The following is a 19,189-nucleotide window of genomic DNA, read 5'->3' as shown; positions in this document are numbered from 1 at the left end:
CACGAAAGACTTAGATGGCAATTATAGATCTGACAGATCAGGACACTGTTATCACAAATCCATTCCATAACAATAAAATACCAGCACAGGAGTATTGGTGGTGGTTTAGTGGAGCTTAGTCCTAGTAGAAGAGCTGCAAACTTATTTCAGGCCCAAATGATGGAAAAATTACAATAGGACAGTCTGAGAAATTGGTTACGTAAATCTCCAGAGGTGAAGTCCTTTAATTAGGGAAGGTGCATGGATTAGAGATTTGATGGTTGATTTTTTTTAAATTATGAAGTGCAACTGATGTTTTCTTTGCTGAACTTTGTAAGGACAGTGAAATCAGGGGAACTTTTCTTTTTGGACACCAATAAAGCAAAAGTTGTTATTTTCCAGAAGCATAATAAAGATTAATTCTCAGCTTCACCTATAGACCTATTGTGTTACTACATCTCATGCTGAAAATTTATACTAAAATTCTGGCTAATATAATTATAAACATTCTTCCTTGCATCATCTCTCAGCAACAGCAAGGCTTTGATTAAATATAGAGTGGGTAGCCCAGATCTTGTTAAACTATAGTTATCAGAGAGAATATAATGCTAGATTATGATGATTTACAGCATAAATATTGGGATCGTCAGTACAACAGTGACAAAACTTACAGATAATACATCTACTGTATACTTGCAGGCTAAATGATGTCATTGTATTGCAAGAGACATTATCCTTCCCCGATGCATAATTGGAAGGTTGGTGACAAATTATATATGGATGTCTCAGAGTAAGCTTGTTCTGTAAAGCTCCAGGTTGGGTAGACTTGCAATGTTCAAGGCTGTACTGAGCAAATGGAGTCAGTTGTTAAGTGCCTCAGTAGATCAATGCGTATACTATAATGTGCAGACTTCTCTTAATTTTCAATCATACAGTAGTTTACTATGTTCAAACACATTAATCTATGCAGCTTTGTCTTATTAGGTTATAAAAGTGTAGTGAAAGTGTCGTTCTTGCTGGCAATGCTCAGAGAAGGAAGCCAATTATCTTCATATTGTATGGTCCTGTTCCTCTTCAAAGGTTACGTGGCAGATGTTATTTGAGGATATCTGTTACCCTCTGCCACGTGCTGACATCAGAGAATAGAACTCTTAGACGGTGACTTTTATATAAATGCTGCCATGACTCCATATCGTATGATCAACCATTTCCCCCAGACTATTTATATTTCATATTATTGGTCTAAGCAGGCTCTAGATGTCACAGATGTCTGTAAAGATGTAAGTGACTCTCACCATGGTAACCATACAGGTGAAAGAATAACAGCTTTTGGTGCAGATAAGTGATTTACTAATAATCTTGCCTACTGGATACAAGACTGTAAATATATACAGTTATTTGCATTTCAAGTCAGAGTGCATTTATGAGACATTGTTTAATGAAAACAAAGTATGTCTTGGTCTTAGGATTTAGGAATGTTATATTTGTTTAGTAGTGATGAAGGTATTATTTATTTGATTTGTTTATTTGTGTTTCATGTTCTTGTTTTCTTTTAATTTTCTTTGATTGGTAAGATATTAATATAATATGTTTGAATACACAAATCTGTTTTATAAAGGTTGGACCTGAGTGGAACTAGAAATGCAATAAAATTATTTTAGTATCACCTGACAGGAGTGCTAGAACTGGTCAGCCTGGGCATACATACTGGTACCTTACCTTAAAGGGAACTCTCTGGGCATATATGGATATTTCATGCTCAAAATATTCCATCTTTGACAAGGATAAAAAAGTCTGTTAGCTATGATGAGGTTAACTGCAGATACACGAGCCTGTAAGTTCCATGAATGCACTTTTCTAAATTCAAGAAAGTAAGAGCTCAGTTATTCGAGGAAAAAAATCTATCCTGAAGCACTAGTTAGACTGCTGTGTGCTTAATACTAAGGAGACTGAGCTTGAAAGTCTCATTATCGACAGGTTAAATGGGCACTTTCAGTAAATATTAAATGCTGGCTATGCCAGGCTGATCCTTGAGTCAGAACACTTTTTGTGAAATTAGTGCAGAGGGTACTGTATTATAATAATATGTTTAAGGAGATCACAGAACTGTTTTGTTAAGCCATTTGAGAGACAGAACCAAACCAAATGGGGATCTTAACTCCTATCCTATGTTTTAGGTGTGGAAAACAGAGCCATAGTGCTAAGTATTTTGGAGAACGAGAGCGAGAAACACAGTTCAGGCAACCAGGAATAAGAAAGGGGAAGATGTGGCAATGGAATGTGACTGAGCCACTACCAGGCTCATATAAACTGCTATTTGTTATTGTGCTATGGCCAAACTGATAAAATGCACAATGAAAGTAGATGGGCAAGAGCAGCCGCGGCTTTTGGATTCTAGCATTACGGTTCCAATTGCAAAGCCGATTATCTCCTGTAAGAAAAAGGCTCTAACCCCCCTCCAAACATACAACCCTATAGACAAGAAGAATGTGACCCATCTTCCTCCAAGGGAACAAAATAGGGAGGACCTATTCTGTATGAGAACCCAGTTTGTCATTTACATTTTATGAAAACCCATTGGAAAGATGAGACTCTAAAATCCTTTGGCCATATGCTATTTTATTTAGTAGACTTGACAATTTACTACATTAATTTATCTACAATACTGGTTAAGATGTGGGCATATAAAAGTTAAAAATTGATATTATTAAACTGGCCAGGTGAAAAGAAAAAAAAAATGTTCCATTATCCATTTAAGTTTGCTGCATTCTCCGTAATGAGATTTTCCTGTCACAGTGACTTAATCAAATCCAAAATACTGTGGCAAAACAACTTTGTAATCAAACACTGGAAAGAATTCATGACACACCCTTTGCTATTGTCATATTTAATAGTTCTTAGGTGAATGCTAGACTAACTGCTATGAAGGGCCAGTTTAAGTCTAGCCAATAACCCAGAGTCAGAAAAGAAAGGAATTATGACATCATGATTAGGCCTGGTGTGTGTCATCAGAATGATTTGATGGAAGAAGCATAAAATACCTAATATTGTTCATAAGAGCAGCACTAAAGATGCTGTGATACCCCGTGAAATACTAGACAGGCCATGGAATAAAGTAGCTGCCGATTTATTCCACTTTAAGGATGGTCAGCATTACTCCTGTGATAAAAATCATTTGAAGGCCCCAGAGGTAATCAGACTAACGGATACACCTTCACACTCAAGTCATTACTCTGCTATAATCCATATTTTCACATCCTAGAATTACTGCCATTCCCATATCTGATAATGTCACAGTTTGCCAGTCAAGACTTTCATACATTTTCACAAGACTGGAAATTTCAGCAAATAAACCCTTCACCAAGGTACACAAAAACAACATAAAAAAAATGTCTTGCCAGCTCAAGACGAGATTACTGTCTTGCTTTGTTTAAGTATGGAAACCTTTCAATACAAGCAGTTAGGCTGGTACTTAGCTGACTGTATAAACAATAGTTTATTTACCTAATCTGTATTACTTCAGCCATTGAAAATATCAGCTGTATGTGTATTTTTTGGTTCCCACACAGCTGACCATCATCTGCTCCCAAGGCACATCATTTTCCGTTTGGGTCTACCAAAAACACCTTAGCCACCCCTTGACTGACTCTGACCCATATTCAGGTTTGGAAAGGAGATAAAAGCATCCTGGGGGGCATTGTTATATTGATCCAGAGGGAGCATTTTCTGCTTAACACCTATGCTACTAACATCAAAGTGGTTGATATGCAACAGTTTCATGGTGTATTGTCCATGCATCTCTGTGACTCAACCAAAGCCCTGTATTATTGTAAACAAGTCCCTCCCCCAGCACATCCTCAGCTTCTACCAGGAATCAAATACAGTGGTGTCTCCGAGCACATGCATCCTCTCTACCTGCACAGTCAAGTAAGCAAACAAGTAACTTAACTAATGCCACCTGGGCCATAGTCAGGGTTTTATCTATACTGCCAGCACAGCGTGTGTGTGTGTGTGTGTGTGTGTGTGTGTGTGTGTGTGTGTGTGTGTGTGTGTGTGTGTGTGTGTGTTCACAATCCTTTCATAGTCCAGTGGTATTTCAGATTAGGAATTAAGTAAATTGAAAAATAAATACATATTTAGGAGCTTTTGCTTAAAATTATTTTATTATGATTTTATAAAGTCAGATGTAGTGTAACCACTTATAAACATTGATTTCTTTTCTTGATGTGAGGTAGCACTTAACTCCTTTATGCCTGCTCCTGCTATCACTAGTTCATAGGTTCATAAGTTCATACTAGGCTATCTTCCCTAGGGCATTTATAAGCCTAGCCAGAGTGTGTTTGGCTTTCGCCACCCATTTTAAATTAATTTTGCTATTCCCTTTTTCGAGGTTAGTATACTGTGCCTCTGTCTAACAGTGACACAGAAGTGATATCCGGGGTAAACCTACGATCTCCCATCCACTCATCAAGATTCCTCTTGAAGAGAGTCAATGAGGGACTCTGCCTAACCTGGACTGGGATTTTATTCCAGAGTGAAGGGAGCCTCTGGGTTATGAATCTGTCCCTCCAGCATGTCCTATTTATTTCAGTGCTGAGGTTCAAGTCTCTCGAGCGCGTAGCTCGATGGGATTTGGATTTTCTGAGGTGCAGCATGTCCATTAATTCCAGGTTGGACATGGCTTTATACATCAGGCACAGATCACCTCTGAGCAGGCGGTATGCCACTGAGTAGAGCTGGAGTTTCTTTAACTGGGCAGAATATGGCATCTGTTTCAGCCCTTTGATCCTCTTGGTGAGGTACTTTTGGGGTCTTTCCAGTTGCTGCAGGTGTCTGGTAAGGTACATCCCAAAAGGGGCATTGTACTCAATTATGGGCCTGATGAGGGATGAGTAAAGAGGCATGATGACCTCCCCTGATCTAGATGTGAATCCCTTCATGATTAGGTGGGCTATATAAAATGTTTTTCTAACCACTTTGGCCATGTGGTTGTCAAATGAGAGATTGCTATCAACTTGGGTCCCCAGGTCCCTAATTACTTCTTCTGTACTTAATGGATTACCACCTATGTGGTAATTTGTGGGAACTTTGTTTTTGCCAAAGGGGATGACTATACACTTTTTGGCGTTTAGCTTGAACCATGGCTCTGGCACCAGTTGTCTATTTCTATGAGGCCCTTTTGGAGGATGCTTGTGTCGGCTGGAGAGTCAATTATGGCGCCCAATTTGCAGTCATCTGCGAACTTGGTCAGCCACAGTCCTTCCATGTTGGCCTGTATCTCCGAGAAATATATACCGAACAAGAGAGGTCCCAGGACTGAGCCTTGTGGGATGCCACTTATAACTGGTTTGGAGTCTGACATGGCTCCAGCAATTCTAACCATGTGGGTTCTGTCCTTGAGCCAGTTTGCAACCCATCTAGTGACATAGGGGTTTATATTTAAGCTGGTGAGCTTATCTATAATGCCCAAGTGGGGTATTGTATCGAAGGCTTTTGCGAGGTCCAGGTAGGCTGTGTGGACCACCTTTCCCTCGTCAATGGCCTTGATGACTGTTTCAAAGAAATCAACCAGGTTTAAGAGGCAGGATCTGCCCTTAACAAAGCCGAACTGGGTAGGATCCAGTGTCTGTAGGTCCCCAATATCTTTATTTATGAGGTCCGTGATGATCATTTCCATAGCTTTGCAGACCAAGCTAGTCAGGCTTATGGGGCGATAGTTTCCAGGATCCGTTGAGACACCACCTTTGTGGAGAGGGACCACTGTTGCTGTACACCACTCTTTGGGTACATATCCTGTAGTAAGGCTGAGATTGAACAGTAGTTTTATGTTTGGGTTTAGCTCTTCTTGGAGTTCATGTAAGACGCAGCCCGGGACACCGTCTGGTCCCATTGATGCTGTGTTTTTTGCTTTGGAGAGGGCAGCTCTTACCTGAGCACCTGAGATGTCAGGGGGGCAACACTCTGCTGGGATGGATATTTGCCCTTTTGGTGGGGATGGGGGGGAGAAGTTTGCGCTGAACCTGTCAGCTAGGATGTTGGCAATGTCTGTGGGTTCGGTGTATTTTTTGTCATTTTGGACTAATCCTGAGCATATCTGGGAATTCCCATCCAGGTGCCTAACATAACTAAAGAAAGCCTTGTGATTATCCTTAGTGTCCTGTGCAATTTTTCTCTCAAAGCTGGCCTTAGAACGATGTTATGAGTGCCCGTAGTTTTTTGCTAATACTGATCAGACATGCCTTCCCTTTTTGGGATTTTGCTCTATCATGTAGTAGCTTCCTCCTTCTATTGTTTAGTTTGTTTATGGCTGGGGTCCACCAGACAGGACGTCTGCCTTTGGAGGATTGGGTCTTGGTTTTATTTGGGATTGCATGATCCACGCATTCCTGAAGGTGTTCATAGAATGCATTTGGAAAGGACTCTGCGGTCTGGACCATATTTTCCACAGGCCCGGGGGCTTTGAAGGATTCCACCTGTGAAATTTGATTTAGAGAAGTTTTTCACTGTGGTTTTCAGGGCAGGGGGTGGAGTCGGGATGTGAATATCCAGTGAGATTAGTTTATGGTCTGATCTTACCAGTGAGGGATACACTTCTGGTCTGGAGCATAGAGTCCCCATGTTGGTGATGATCAGGTCCAGTATGTTTTCCCCTCTTGTGGGAGTGGTAACAAGTTGTTCCATAGCATTTGAGTTTATAAATTCTAGGAACCTTTGAGCTAGGGTGTTGGAGCTAAAGTAATGCTCCCAGTCTATGTATGGGTAGTTGAAGTCGCCCAATATAATGGTGTTTGGAGAGACCTTCATATTTTCCAGTGTTCTCAGGAAGGCTGAGTGGGGTTCCTGGGTTTGGGAGGGTGATCTGTAGCAGGCTATACACTGGAAGGCAGTTTTATCCACTGTTAGTTGCACATGGATAGTCTCTGATGCTTCGTGCTGTGCCACCAACCTGGAGGTGTGGGTATCTTTGATGAATATTGATACTCCCCCTCCTTTTGTGGTTCGGTCCAAGTTTTGGGGCCAAAAAGCATGGTATGAGGTATAACCTGGTAGTGCTGGGGTGCTCTCGGGAGCCTTGAATCAGGTTTCTGTTACTGCACAGATATCAATGTTCTCCATGCTAAGAAGAGTTTCGAGTGCGTGCATCTTGAGGTTTAGACTTCTGGCGTTGAGTAGCATTACTCTTAGTTTCTTATCCCTTGTGATACCTATGGATGTGGGTTTGTCGTTTGAGCCTTGCATAAAAAAGGTACTATGGGGGTAGCAAGAGCCTTTGCCAATATCCGAAAGCCCAGGGGTGACAGGTGCAAGCCATCCCTAGCGAAGCATCGTGGCTTGTCGAGCATGTCATCCCAGGCTGACAGGCATTGGATCCCCTTTGAATGACACCAATAATTAAGCCAATTGTTGAAATTGATCATCTTGTCTTCATATTGTGGCATCATTCTTGGTGAGGGTAAGATGCTACTCAAGGTCAGGGTCATACTGGCCTGGGCTACATGCTCAGAGAGCTCCTCTATGTCTCTTTTCATGTAGTCCAGGGAGGTACATCTCAGGTCATTCACACCAGCATGGACAATGACTGAGTCATATTTGTACTTGCCTTGGAGTGACCTGAGTGCTTGTGTTATGTGGCGGATCCTAGCACCTGACAGGCAGCTCACCGTGACCTTCTCCTTGTTCAGCCTGGTGAGCGGGATGTCAGTGTGCCTGACGATAGAGTCACCTATTACAAGTGTATCAGGTGTGTTGTTTAGCCTTAAGGGCTGTGACTGTTCGCACACTGGCTTTGTGAGCTATGTGTTGCACGTGTTTTGTTTTGGGGTAGCGGTTGCTTGGGTGTCTGCTTTGGAGGTCTCTGCTGCTTAGGCAGATTTTTATTTAGAGCCTCCGAGTATGTTTTTGTGTGTTTATGTGTTTGGTTTGCTGTCATGGTAGGTCTATGTGAGACTGGAATTGTAGTGAGTGTGGTTTCCTTCTCCTCCTGACTGGTTTCGCCAGTACTGAGTTGAGAGAGCTTTGCCTCCAGTATGGCTATATGGTTGCATCTCTCACATGTGTTGGAATTTGTTGGGAGGAGGAGAGGGTTGTCTGTGTACATGAGGCACTTGTAACATTGCCTCAAGATTCCCAGATTCACCAGCTGGACTGGAGAGGAGATTGACAACTGACCTTTGGACATGCTAGAATAGTACTGGGAATTCCTTTATAATTGAAAAAAGGGCCAATGGGGAACAAGGTACTCAAGAGGAGTTTGTGAGGGTGTAGTGCTTTTAATTTTTTAGTGCTGACTTATATAATTGCTTTAGTGAGCAAGTGCCAGGTATCTTAAATGCAATGTGTTACAGGTAACTTAAATGCAAAAATGACAAACAGTAACTTTCTTTCAAGTGAAACAAGGAAATAAGTACAGTAAGCAATGCAGATATCACTAGGGATCCACAGAAGTGCTGAAAAGCCGCATTTTAGGTGGAATTAACGATTCAGGGAAATAACAAGCAAACAAACAACAAGCATACAAACAAAGCTAGATTCAGCAGGCCTGGATCTAGTCTATGCTACAGCAAACAAGGTGTACCAATTTCAGTAAATACAGTTCAAATATGCAGACACTATAAGCCTTTAACCAGAAATTCCCAGCTCAGAAGGGCAGAGTCCAGCCTCTCCTCCCACAAGAGTGCAGACCACGGACCTTCTTAATATAAAATAACTGGCCTGAAGCCCAAGTGCTTAAACCAGAACTAATACACTTTTAGAATAACAGACACTGAGCCCTCAATCAGCAGTTCCCAACTTAGAAGGATGTAAGCTACCTGTCCTGCTACCACAGTGCAGGCCACAAACCTTCCTAATGTAAAACAACTGGTCTGAAACCCAAGTGCTTAATCCAAAAGACTTAGAATGATAGCTACACTTTAATCAAGTTACTACCAAGCAGTAATAAATACAACTGAATACTTTAAAGAATGCCTGGATTAGTGCTCAAGTTATACAAACAAAGCTAGATTCAGCAGGCCTGAATCTAGTCTATGCTACAGCAAACAAGGTGTACCAATTTCTGTAAGAAGCAGTTCAAATATGCAGGCACTATAAGCCTTTAACCAGAAATTCCCAGATCAGAAGGGCAGAGTCCAGCCTCTCCTCCCACAAGAGTGCAGACCACGAGGTGTAAAATACCACTATGGTGGCAGGGTGAGCAGTAATTAACTTGGAGCTCCTAAAAGAAAACAAAAATGATTAAATATGACAGACTTTACACTGAACAAGCAGCATAGTTTTTTATTTTACTAAAACAATTAAACTTTTTTTCCTTATAACATTTTGATTAATTCCTTTACTGAATACTGCTATTAAGATGCATTGTATTTGCTTTGATGCAATGTAGATACTGCACATTCAGTAGGCCAAAACAGCAGTACTGTAGGTGCAGAGCTGAATGTACCTCAGCAGACACTGTACGTATACTGAATACCTCAATGTGTGAATTACCTCAGACTAGATGATTTATAATAATACACTCTGGAATTTAATGCTAATTATTGGGCTCACACATTATCTGTAAAGAAAAGTTAAGTTTTTTTTTATTGTCAGAACATTTAAAGCTAATCTTTATTATGATAATAGTTTATATTATGTTTTTTTACATTAAATGTTTAATTTAAATAAGATCAATGGCAAACAACAGATACTGCTTTATAGAAAGTTTAACTTTTCATCATGGTTTATATGAAATGTACGATGCGTTTAACACTATTGTTTGCCTGTCTGCATGCCCAAGTCCTTGGCATATGAACACTTATGTAAAACTGTGCAGTTTGCTAACATCCTGATGTTATTATTTCTAATGCCAGTGTGTCATCTTTCATTTGACTTTCTTGTGCATGATTCCAGTGTTTTTCTTGTTCCTTAAGTATAACGTGAATCATTCAGCCATGTAGAAAAAAAAATTGACATCTCACACACTTCTAAAACTGCCACTCTTAAAAGTTTTCTGAGAATTTGTTCCCACTTTGTCTTCTAGTCTGAGTGTTCAACAATGCTTGTATCAGTTATTCTACAGATAAAATTATGGAGGATCTGGCAGTTGGTACAGTGAGCTACGTCTGTGAGCTCTAGCTCTTGTGGTACAGGGTTTGATGTCCACGGTCCTCATTTGTCTACTGTGAGACCTTGAGCAAGTCACTTGACCAGATAGTGCCTGGAGCAACAGGGATTTTGGGCTAGGTTCCTCAGTGGTCCCATGGGCTACAAGCCCAGTAACAAAGTATGAACCTCAGGTAGAAAATTACATTAAGTACCATCTGAATCCCCACTCATGAAGACCCTTTGTTGAGAATTCCCAAATAACTGATATAGTATAGATTGGGCTTATCCAGGTTAGAGTGGAGATACTTCACAACAATTTCTTGTAGTCTGTGGAAGTTTGTTGCTTTACAATGTAAACAAGTGTGTGATAGCATGGACGCACAGACACGCAGTAGGAATACTATTCCTGTAATTAGTTTTAACCGGACAAAGCTTCACAAATAATCAGAAAACTTGATATACTTTTAAGAGATGACTGCTGTATTTTTGATTAATTTCACAGATCGTGTATTAAAGCTTAGCTGCTGTTAGTGCTAGTTTATTTTAATCCATTTGTTGCACATTTTCTGAATATATTTGCATCACTCATTTTCACTCAGCTTCCTCCAGGTGCAATCATCTAATTGGCTTCCAACTGTAACAACATTAAAACAGAATCAGCTCCAAGATGTAGAACTTTTACTATGAGCAATGCCAACTTTAAATTAAGAACTTAATAATTAGAATTTGGGGTGTGGGGGTTGCTGTCATGAAGGTGATACTGCAGGGTGCTGAAGTGTGGTGATCCTCCCTTAAATATATTAGATATGCTGTGCATCCCTCCTTCACTATTGCTAATATAGCCACCATAGACATAATTCAGCCATTATTTAACTATACCATGCAGTGATTATTGTTCATCATTCTCTGTCAATAAACTGCTTACTTATTTGAGCTGTTGTAATAAGGTGTGTTGGTTTAATAATTTTTGCAGTACTGTATAGTATTACACTGATTTCCTGATATTGTTTGTTATAATTAATACAAGTATGGGTATCATCCATCTGTTTAGTTTAGTGAAATCAGAGTTGTTCAGCTGATGCTAACAGACATTCTTTCCATTGCATGTTAGCTACTAAAGATAAAATAGACATGACTTGATATACACATGCATACAGATTTTCAATTTATTTTCCCTGCATTTTTTTGGGCTGTAACACCCTTTTTCATATTTTGTATGCACACATATGACTGTCTTGCTGTGTTATTAAATATTCTGCAGCAATTTTAAATGTATTAATTTTAATCATTAAATCACACTCAGGTTATTAACACAGACTTGTGGCAGCATCATTCAGCTAAGTGTTAATCAAATCAAACTATGCAAAAGGACACAGTCTGAAATGCCTGTCTACAAGATCTTGTAACATGTCTCTCATGGATAGGGGTAATAAGTAAATGCCCCAACATATCCACTCTGCCACCTCCAGGTTATTTGTGCACCCAATAAGAACTAAAAATATGGGATTGTAAGGCAAAGCTTCCTCACTGATCAGTACCTATGAACCTGTTTAGCACTATGATGGTCAGAAAGACTGTATTTTAAATAAACTACATCCAGGTGTCCTTGAAGTACCATGGCAGGCAGTAAAGGTTCTGAATTCATAGTTTTGTTCTTAAATTAACTTGTTCTGTTTGGTTCCTCATATTTGGAATTTTTATTTAACCCTAGGCAGTTGAAGAGAAACTCTTTCAGTCCTTTACACATGCATGAGGTCACCACATAATCCCCCTTTAACTTATGAAAACCTACTTAGCTTCACTCATCTGTAGTGCTAACATAGCCTTGGCATGTTTGTATTTTTTTTTTTGTGATCACCCTTTGTGCTTGTTTGATTTTCAATATATGTTTTCTGGTTACAAGATCCAAAAAAAAAAAAAAAAAATCCCACAGTGTAGCTTTATACTTGCCTCACTCTAGTATGTACCTAAAATCATAGCTGGGCTTTGAGATTTTAAATATGTAACCATGTGCTTTTTACAACTTATTAGATATTATCAATATGTGAGCGAAAGGGTAAGTTTTGTGAAGGTCAGCTCTCAGAGCATTATAAATATCAGTTGTTTCAAGGTTATTGGGCACCACAGTACATCATAGTTATTTTTCTGGGAATTAATATGTATAGATTGATAGATACACAGACAGACAGAAGGACAGGTTAATTCCATGCAGCTGTCAGTACCACTGGACCAGCACATAATCTCTGGACAGTTAAGTACTGAGCTTCTCCTAAGAGCAGTTGTTTCTCCTTTCAGCTAGGAAACCACTTATATAGTGATTTTTTTTTTCTTATTAAACACACATGCTAGATAGACAGACAGACAGACAGATCACTTTTTTAATGGATTTATGATACTGAAGGCATCCTAAAGATACTAACACTTCTCCGTTCCAAACATAATCCTGTTCATATTGATATAACCTGCAAATGTAAGGTTAAAAGGAGTCTTATGATTTTGCAATAACATATGGTCTGGCATGGATAATACAGTATTTATCCACAGCTGATATGGGCTGATAACAAAGGTGAAGCTGGTGATTAAATCCTGCCCATTCCCTAACATGAGTTGCTGCTAATATGCAAGGATAATTCACAAAATATATCTTTCTTTTTAAATCAATGTCACTGTCCAGGCATACTTATTTTTTCTTCTCTGCTTTCATTGTCTTAAATGATGGGTACAGCTTCCCAGTGCTTAAACATTAGACTTGGATGAGTGCAGCTGTTACCATTATTGTTTAGGGAGTCAGGAGTGGACATGCATTGTGCTTTTTACACTGGGATATCTGCAGACTCCAGATATCTCTGCAATAAATGTTAACTATCTTTTAAATAGTTTTTGAAACTATTTTGCTGTGGTGGGGCAGTTTGTGTAGATGTGGGAAAGTGGGAGTTGTTATTTTGTTTAGTTGCATGGGTTTTGTTTGTCCACTTAGCAGCATAGAGAATATGGTAACTGTAGCAAATATTTTTAGCAGCTATGGCCACTGGAATTTCTTGGTTACTTGTTTTTTGAGCAAAGTTTCACATGTTGACATTCCATGGTTTGCAATAAGCTTGCTAATTGCTGTACCCAGTCAGTACACATATTTTTGACTGTTAATTAGACTTAATTATATGATATCCAATAAAACATATTAAATACATGATCTTAAGATTGAGTCTTTAGGTGTTCCTTTGTAGTTTGTGATCCACCTGCTACAGTATCCTATTAGTTCACTATACCTTTTTCTGCCAGTGAGTCAGTCTGCTAAAAAAGTGACCAAATTGTCAGGAAGTCCAAGACTATAAAGTGTATTAAAAAATTGCATTGGATCACTGTATAACAAGCAGTGGCAAAATTAATGTAAATGTCATTATCCTGAATCCCCAATGTTAATTGTATCAATTTTATAGAAGAACTGGTTGCCTATAACAGTAGAGCTTCAAGTACAAGGTGCAGGATGGTGAATAATGAGAATGTCGGGCCCTTAGTTTTTTCAGCAGAGTATTTAGAATTAATTTCTCCATAATTTCACTACTTATAGATATTAGCATCATGCATATCTCTTTATTTATTAAATAGCAGTTTAATGACTGCTTTTTTAAACTTTTTAGGAACATACTTTCATCCAAACATTTTTCGAAATAGTAAGCTCAGGGGATTTATAAGCTCTTTTTCATCCCTTTCAAGTCCTTCCTTGTTTTGTATTCAGGACCACTAAGCCTTCCAATATAGTTATTTATTTTATTTTATTTTATTTTATTTTGACATTTGTTAACTGGGTATGTCCGACTGAGCATGAGCCTTTTTTCAGCAGAGGTCCAAGGAGAAAACCTCCATACAGTACAATTAACAAAGTAGAATGAACACAAATGCACAGAAAATCATAAACTTAATGCAATACGTCAAATACTACAAATTAAATTAATCAGCAAGCAATAAGCAAAATGAGTAGAAGACGTATTGTAAAAGGTATAGATCAATGACAATTTCAGAAATACAATACAAAAATAAAATGATCTACAGGGATACAAAATTAAGAATTCCAGAAGTTAAGAGTTGACTAAGGGTGGTTTGAAGACGGAATAAGAAGGAAATTAAGATGGTAGTAAGAGGAGGGGTAAAAGTGAAGTGAAAGGGAACTGGGTATAAGAAAGAAAGAGGGAGAGAGAGGTAACAGAGTAAGGGAAGGGTATGAAGGAAGTTGAATATGGGTGGGTAAGAGAGGGGAGAACAGAAAGAATTGACTATATAAAGAGGTGCATGGATTTTCTTCCCACCCACCTGTCGAACTCTTATTGTGGTTTTAAATTTGGTGGATTCTTAGCTGACCACTCCTACTGTAAATTAGACTTGGAAACCCCTCCCAGTACATATTCTACTAGGCTGATACCTCAAACTAATAAGACACTCCCCTTTGACTCTTACATTTCTTTACTAGTGTATATATGTATTTATTTACTTATTTAACATTTGTTGACTGCAAAAGTCTGATTAGGAAAGAGCCTATTTTCAGGGGAGGCCTAGGGAGAAACACTCCAGATGCATGTCTTTGAAATGTGGGAGGAAACCAGAATACCCAGAAGAAATTTACGTGAATGCAGGGAAGACATGCAGACTCCACACAGAAGGCACGCCAGCCGAGAATCGAACCGGAGAACCTCTTGCTGTGAGGTGACAATGTTAACCGCTGCACCAAAGCTTGAGTTAAACTCTGTTTCACATTATCCATTCAGCCAGTGTACATTGCAATTTTCAGATTCTTAATCTGAACTGTATATTATTCATTTCTGCAGTTTTCTTTTTTTAGTCAAAAGTTAATTGGTTGCATTTTATGCTTTGTCTGAGATCTTAGTCTTGCAGTATCTCTCACAATAGTGAGAGAATTGTGTTGCTGCAGGATCTAGGCCTCATTTATTTGATTTGTACTGCATTTTGTTGGCTTGCATTTTACTTGGTCTGGGGACTTTAGTCTCATAGCATCAGTCATAATAATGAGAGATTTGTGAATTCCTACAGGATCTGAGACTCATTTATTACATTTTCACTGCATATTTACTGTTTATGTGAAAATCTGTGACAGTCATGTATGAGTGTTGAAGAAGGCAGGAGTGTGGCATTGAATTGAGAGAGATGGTGACAGTTAACACAATACCCTGACCCCATGTAGAAAAATGGGAAAAAAAGAGGCTGATAATAAAGATGATTTATTGTTTGCAGTTTACTTAGTCTGAGAAAGTTAATCTTGTAGTATCACTCACGATACTGAGAGAATTGTAAACTGCTGTAATCTGAGCCGTATGTATACATTTGTACTGCATTTTTACTGTTTATTGATTGGATTCCTCCTTAGCTCAACTCTTATAACCTGTGTTGAGCTGCGCAGCTGTGGTTTGCAATGCCTTAAAAAGACACAGGCACCAAGAGTTGTAGTTTTCAGTACAAAAGTTCCTCTGCTATTTTCTGTAGTGTCTAAGTGTAAAACAGCTAGTTTGACCACTGAGAAGCATTACCCTAAGGATGTTATTTCAAATCAATCCTAGATCTCACACCTAGCCCAACAATTTCCAGTTTAGCTAGTTACAAACCTCTCTTGCACTACCCATCATAGATTACAAAAAAGAGGATCCACAGCCATGGATGTGCACTTTCTTACTGTCTTTGTAGCCAGCCTGGCCAAAATGGACATCCTGAGACAATGTAGCAATTGTCTTGTACTTACTGACAACCACCTTATTCTCAAACTGACTGACTCAGTATGTGAGAGACACTATGTCTTTCGAGGCAAAGCTCTCACATACAGACACTCATTTCTCTAAACAGGTTACCAGTAACATACGCACTACACCTACTATAGATCAGACACATAAACTCACATATGCTGGTGCAATCTACCCAAACCTCAAAGGCCTCCCAGATGCTGTCATCAGCAACTTCTGAAACACTAGACAAATTATATCACTCAGCAGAACACATACGAATACATCTCCCATTATTTTGGCCTGTAATCCCTTAAGGCAAACTATCACACAGCCCAGTATGGTGAACATTGGAGACTCTGTTGTGAGACACACTGATGCTCCTCTCACCAGGATGAGCAAGGAAATAGTCACGGTCAGTTGCCAGTCAGGGGCAAGATCCACCAAATCACAAACACACTCAGGGCATTGAACCAAAAGTACAAATATGACTCTGTGATGGTCCATGTGGGTCTTAATGATCTGAGGCACACCTACCTGGGCTGTATAGAGAGAGTCAAGATAGAGCTTTCAAAATGTGCTCCAGTTATGAGCATTCAACCTTCTGCAAGGATGATACCACAATATAAGGGAAAAGTGATAGACTTTAACAATTGGCTTAGTTACTGGCATTGCTCTGAAGGGGACCAATACTTCTTGGCTTGAGAAGACATGATCAACAGACCATGCTGCTTTGCCAGGATATTTGGATATCAATCAAAACATTTATCCACCTCAGTAGTGCCCTTTTTTAGGCAATGCCAACCTGATAAACCTTCTGACAGTAAATTCTACTTAAGATAAACTAAAAGCATTACTGAACATTGCTAGGAGTCTCAAAAAGAAGCTCCACCCCCTGGAAGTAGTCCTCACCTTCAAAAGTGTTGATATCTGTGCAGTCACTGACATATTGTTTAAAGTTATGGAAGGCACCCCAGCAGTGCAAGGCTATAATGTCTTCCACAGATTTAGACCAGCTACTGCACAAGAAGAGACAATAGCTGGAGGTACATCATTCTACATAAAAAGTAAGTGCACGTCAAGATTGGTCAAACAATATGATGCATTTCAGCTATTCCATGAAAATTCCATACCATATACTTGTTAGTTATAGGTCCTCATCTAGGACACAGGATACAGTGTACTAGAATATACTGGAGTCACTCACTATTCAACCCAGCACCATATCCATGGGTGATTTGAACTATCCCACCATAAACTGAGATGCTGTTTCATTACTCTAGATACTGTTTCATTACTCTGCATGTTTACTGAATTACTTAACTGTAAACTGCTTTTTCATACTGAGAGTTGTATTTTCTGTTTGTGAGTGCTCTATCTGAGATTTCTGTGCATTTTTGAGTTTTTGAGGTTTCTGTGTTCTAGAACTAGGAACTGTGATAGTGTGCATTACTATAATTGTCTGTTTACAGTTACAAGCATTCTCTAGAGTCTGCTTGCTCCTTGATCTGTTTAAAACTTTTATTTAGTGGCTACAGCTAGGAACTGTAATAGTGTGCATTTTTATTTAATTACTAAATTGTAAACTGCTTTTTCATACTGAGACTTGTATTTTCTCATTGTGAGTGTTCTTTCTATGCTTTTAAAGTGAGGTTTCTGTGTTGTGCTCAGGTGGCATAATCTTGATTGAGGCCTGTTGTCTAGGCCTGGTAGTTTTGCTTGAGTTTCCTGTGTTGCTGGCAGCCATTTTCTGCTGATAGTCTGTCTTCATTATTATTGAGAGTAACAAGGCCTCCTGACCTTCTGTAGTACGAGTGATTGGGCAATAGCAGGGGCTGAGTAGTAATTTGATCTTCTAACTCTTCCATCCTTACTGGTATATAAACCCTGTGTCTTGAAAAGGCTGTGCTTGTATTGCTCAGGCTGTGGATTGTATTTCATTACTGAAACTAAGTGGAAATTCCTTAAGATTCCAAGAGCAGGATAAGTTATTTCTTACTCTTATTTCACTGAACTGCACTTCTGAAACACTTATAATTGTGCTATACAGTTGATCTGCTACATTTTGCACTGTTATAAAGCTTTTTTATTGTTTCACTGCATTTATGTACTGTTTTATACTGTTTTAACTGCATTTTTAATTGCTAGATACTGTTTCATTACTCTAATTGCATGTTTACTGAATTACTTAACTGTAAACTGCTTTTTCATACTGAGAGTTTTATTTTCTGCTTGTGAGTGCTCTATCTGAGCTTTTCTGTGTATTTTTGATTTTTTGAGGTTTCTGTGTTCTACAGCTAGGAGCTGTAATAGTGTGCATTACTATAATTGTCTGTTTACAGTTAAAAGCATTCTCTAGAGTCTGCTTGCTCCTTGATCTGTTTAAAACTTTCATTTAGTGGCTACAGCTAAGAACTGTAATTTTTCCTACCCACCCTCCCTAGTGTTGTGCTCTTATACTTGGTGGTTTTGCAGTTGCCCGCCCATACTGTACATTTAATCTGTGACTCTCCTCCCAGTCTAATGTCATTGGTTCATTCAATCTAATAGAGAACATTTGTAAAGGCCAACCCACTCAGATTCTTAATGTTGGATTAACTTCTGTTCCAGCTTGCTCCATTTCCACTTTTTACTGAAAAAAAAAATTCTAAGCTTGCTTCCCCCTTTCCTGTGGCAGGTCTTGTCCAGATGTGGATTTTCTGTGTCCAGAACTGTTTGTGAGCTCCTGAGCACCCCCCCCCCCACCTAACTAGGGTTAAAGTATTCCTGGTGCCATAAAGTCTGCTCTTCAAATTTTCCCTTGCAACTAGCCAGCTTTTTAGTTTTAGCACTCAAATATGTTTCTTTGAGCTCAGCATTTGTTCAGAGCTCGTTGTAAGCACTAAATAAGTTACAAAGTACTACAGCACTCAACTTTCCTCACTTGTCTAGAGGAAAACAGTTTTTAGTACTTAATAAATAAGCACCTATTCAGGCATGTCTAAAGGTCAGCTCCAGGTGTTTTCTCCTGTCTACCTGATAAATCTGGGAATCTTGGGACAATGCAGCAATTGCCTCATGTACACAGACAACCCTTTCCTCCTACCACCCAACACTATGACCTGTGAGAGATGCACTTATATAGCCAAACTGGAAGCAAAGCTCTCTTCACCGAAGACTGGACTAGACAGTCAAGAGGAGAAGGTAAACACTTGCACTGCACCACACTCATCACATAGTCCCTCAAAACCTACTCCACCAAAACACACACACAGAAGCACAAAACACACACCTACACTCACGGAGGCTCTCAGTAAAAATCTGCCCAAACAACCGAGACCTCCAAAGCAGAAAGGCAAGCAACTTCTACCCCCCCAACACAACCCAAATGACACATAGCCGTGTGCAACTCAACTACAGCCCAT

The sequence above is a fragment of the Protopterus annectens genome, chromosome 6.part0 (assembly GCF_019279795.1).
Source record: "Protopterus annectens isolate FY-2018-M chromosome 6.part0, PAN1.0, whole genome shotgun sequence".
Lineage (NCBI taxonomy): Eukaryota > Metazoa > Chordata > Ceratodontiformes > Protopteridae > Protopterus > Protopterus annectens.
The sequence above is the reverse complement of the archived record's forward strand: the minus strand, read 5'-3'. Positions refer to the sequence as shown.